General features: G+C 45.3%; 1 pseudogene; it reads right to left on the bottom strand.

Moving 5' to 3' along the window:
- Positions 1–1,735: 1,735 nt before the first annotated feature.
- LOC108635216 lies at positions 1,736–2,987 on the bottom strand (annotated as a pseudogene).
- Positions 2,988–4,285: the final 1,298 nt, after the last annotated feature.

A 4,285-nucleotide genomic window follows, 5' to 3' on the forward strand; every position in this document is an offset into this window, starting at 1 on the left:
ATACATAGAAATCTGTGGCTGTAATAGATAATCCACAAGGACTATCTCCTTTTCCTTGAACATGTACAAAAAATGAGTATTTCTAATGAAGAGTCCAGAGGGACCTGATATTCAGCACAGAGAAGTTTATGAACTTTGTTTTTTTTTTTTCAGAGTATTTTCATCCAGAGCAATGGATTTTATTTTTTTTCCAAGTTTTGTTTTTTTTTTACTTTATTTTACAATACTGTATTGGTTTTGCCATACATTGACATGAATCCACCACGGGTGTGGTGCATTCCCAAACATGAACCCCCCTCCCACCTCCCTCCCCATAACATCTCTCTGGGTCATCACCGTGCACCAGCCCCAAGCATGCTGTATCCTGCGTCAGACATAGACTGGCGATTCGATTCTTACATGATAGTATACATGTTACAATGCCATTCTCCCAAATCATCCCACCCTCTCCCTCTCCCTCTGAGTTCAAAAGTCCATTATACACATCTGCGTCTTTTTTGCTGTCTTGCATACAGGGTCGTCATTGCCATCTTTCTAAATTCCATATATATGTGTTAGTATACTGTATTGGTGTTTTTCTTTCTGGCTTACTTCACTCTGTATAATCGGCTCTAGTTTCATCCATCTCTGAACTTTGTTTAATAAAGTCTATGACAAAAAAAATTTTTTAAGTACAAATATGCTGTATGTATCTGTCATAAGTAAATCAGTCCATTGCTCACTGAGAGAGTGATAGTTGCTCAGTCATGCCTGACTCTTTGCAACCCCATGGACTGAAGCCTGCTAGGCTCCTCTGTCCATGGAATGCTACAGGCAAGATTCCTGGAGAAGGTTGCCATTTCCTTCTCCAGGGGATCTTCCTGCCCCAGGGATCCTGCATTGCCAGAGAGTCTTTACCATCTGAGCCACCAGGGAACCCTACTGCTGCTGCTGCCAAGTCATGTCAGTCGTGTCCGACTCTGTGCAACCCCATAGACGGCAGCCCAACAGGCTCCTCTGTCCCTGGGAGTCTCCAGGCAAGAATACTGGGGTGGGTTGCCGTTTCCTTCTCCAGTGCATGAAAGTGAAAAGTGAAAGTGAAGTTGTTCAGTTGTGTCTGACTCTTAGCGACCCCATGGACTGCAGCCTGCCAGGCTCCTCCATCCATGGGATTCTCCAGGCAAGAGTACTGGCGTGGGGTACCATTGCCTCCTCTGGGGAACCTTACTATTAAGAGACATTTCTAAGCATAAAGACAGGTCAACTTAAAAAGTATCAGCAGATACATGCTTGACTTTATCTTATCATCTATAGACAATACATTAGAATATGTAATGAATCCATACACCTTTTCCAAAGGAATACCCAAGACACAAGTAGCAATAAAGTTATAAATGACAGTCATCAATCAGATGAAATCATTTAGATGAAGCTTTTCTCTCTCGAAGACATGGGGACTGGGCAAGTGGTCAGGAAGTAAATACAATGTGCTTTTAACTTTGTATGAAAAATAATGTTGCTGATAATAATGCTGTTCCACGTTGCTGAGCATAGTTCTGTTTTTGCCAAATAAATCCTCTACTTCAAATTGCTGTCCAAATGCTTTATTAAAACTCTGCTTCTGGTCTTTGTTTTGGAATCTGTTACTTTTGTTGCCACCTCCTGATCGCTGTCCCCTGAAGCTTCTCCTTCTTTCCTGCTATCCCCTGACACCTCGGTTGCCCTCGCGCTCTCCCCTGAAGCCTCGATGGCCTTCTCACTGTCCTCGGAAGTTGCGATATCCTTCCCGCGGACCTTCTAGCTCTGGTTGCTCTGTGGCCACAGAAAGCGGCCCGTGCCGTGAATCACGCCGCTCTTCCTGCACTTTTGCTACTGACGCAGTAGGGATATCAAAGCAAACACCCTGCTTTCCTTTGAGAAAGACCATTCCCTTCACTTTGGAATCAATATCCTCACCCAGCTGCCTTTTAAGTTCTTTCCAAGCATAGCTAATGTTTGGCATTTCAACTGAGCACCACAAGGTCATGGCCACAGAACCCGCTTCGGAGTTGATCAAGGAGCGCTGGTCTACCGACGCGGCCCCGGAAAGGCGGGCCAGGGCTGCAGCCAGGGCTTCCGCAGCGCCCTCTCCGCAACCAGCTGCTCGGCTGACTGCTTGAAGTGACCAGTCGCAGTGGGAGGCACCGAGTCCAGGAGCCTGATGGCATCTTTGCTAGAAGCTTTTATTATCTCTGTTGCAGAAGGAACAACTATTTGTTTAAATTTAATTCCTGCTTTTTGCTCCGCTTGGGCTGACTGGTATTCTTTGTGCTGGTAAAAGCAGATGCAAACCCCGGTCCTCTTGGCTCTACCTGTTCACCCATAACGATGAATGTAGGATTGCACATGCTTTGGTGGAGAACTTTGAACCACCAGATCAACCTCGAGGATGTCTAACCCATGTGCAGGAACATTGGTTGCAACCAAAACTCCAAAATCACCATTTCTAAAACCTTCCAGGGTGATTTCCCTTTGCTTCTGTGGAAGTCTCCGTGTAATGACTGGGCATCTTGTCTTACAGCCACATTCTGTGACAACTCCTGGGCTTCTTTCTTCATTTCACAAAATATGCTAGTGTGCCCTTGATAACCACTGTACACTTAGCTCATGTCTCCAGTAACTGCTGTCCTCTGAGTCCAGTGGCACATGATAGCCAGATGCTCTAGAGTTACTGCCGTTTTCTGCATCCTTTCACCAGTCAGGTCCACTTGTTCGTATGTAGATTTCATGTATTTTGTAGCAACATTATACACCCAATAGGGGCAAGTTGCAGAAAAAAGCAATGTTTGGGGATTGTCTTCTGAATCTTTCTTGTATGTCACACATAAAATCTCTTCCGCTTGATCAGGAAGGCCCATATCCAACATCTGGTCAACTTCATCCAGGATAACAGGCTTAAGTTTGGTGAGATCTAGCCTGCCATTCTGCAGGTGGTCTTTGACATGACATTTCTCCGTAAAAACAAGCCACTGCCAGGTGTTTTGTGATGTCACTGAAGTCTCTGCTTACTTGACTTGCCAACTCCCTTGTGGGTGCAAAAATCAGTACCTGAGGGGCATGACCTCTCTTCCAGTCTTGCAGTTCTCCAAGAAATTTCTCAACCAAAGGGATAGCAAAGAAGAAAGTCTTTCCAGTTCCTGTCCACACCTGTGCAATCAAATCCTTCTCACTATAGACACAGTGAAACGTCTTTGCTTGTATAGGAAACAGGAAGGTCACCCCACAGGCTTTGAGAAGTTTAATGGTTTCTTCAGATATGGGAAAATCAGAGAAAGCTCCTTCTTTTTGCTCCACAGTCATTCCCTGTCTAACTCACTGTTTTCTTCACTGGCAGCTTCCTTGGAGTTGGAGTCAGATCCAGAATCAGGGAATCCATTCTTGAGGTTGGGGCTTTTCTCTCAAATTTCTCCATTTATTTCTTTTTCTTCCTTCATCTTTTTGGGCTTAGGTGCACCCAATTCTTCCTCAGAAGGCTCTTCATTTTTTATAACTGTTTTGGTTTTAAGAGAAACAATTGTCTTTTCACAGGCCTCCTTTGATTTTTTTTGAACTTTGGTTTTAGGAGAAATAATGCCATCTTCGGATGGCTCCTCTTTCTTTTTTGACTTTTTAGATTTAGGAGAATGCACGTCAACCTCAGAAGGCTCTGCTTTCTTTTTAACCTTTTTAGCTTTGGGAGAAATCATTTCTTCCTTTTCTTCTGCTTCCTCTTCAGTCTTACTAGATTTTGGCTTCTCTTTTGTACCTTTCTTCTCATTTTGCTTTCGCGGCATCTCCACTTCTGCCACGGCTGTGTCTGACTCCAAATCTGCATCACTACGAAGTTTCCCTGGCATCACTCACACAAGCTGTGTAGGCCGACCAGTCTCAGTTGCTCACTGAGGACAAGCACAAAACTGCAAATTGACTAGACTTCAACATAGCACTGGCATGAGACAAAATAAAAGGAAAGAAATATACTGTTGGTTTATGCCCTTGACCTCTGTGACTTGCTATCCCCTCCCTGGACCCTGAGTAGACTCAGTCCCAGGGCTGGGGGTGGGGCCCACACAGCCGCGCAGGGTGCCCTGCACTGAGGCTCCTCTTAAGCCTGTATTGTCTGGTTTCCCTGGCTGGGGCCAGACTCCCTAGTGAACCCCAGGAATGGTGGCCTGACTCTGGATACAGGGTAAAGTCACCAAGTATCGAGGTCTCCCCCCTTCCTGAGAGTGCAGCCTCCTAGGCACCTCAGCAGGGAGCGGTGCCCAAGGAAGGCATGAATCAGAAG

Source organism: Capra hircus, unplaced genomic scaffold, assembly GCF_001704415.2.
Source record: "Capra hircus breed San Clemente unplaced genomic scaffold, ASM170441v1, whole genome shotgun sequence".
Taxonomy (NCBI): domain Eukaryota; kingdom Metazoa; phylum Chordata; class Mammalia; order Artiodactyla; family Bovidae; genus Capra; species Capra hircus.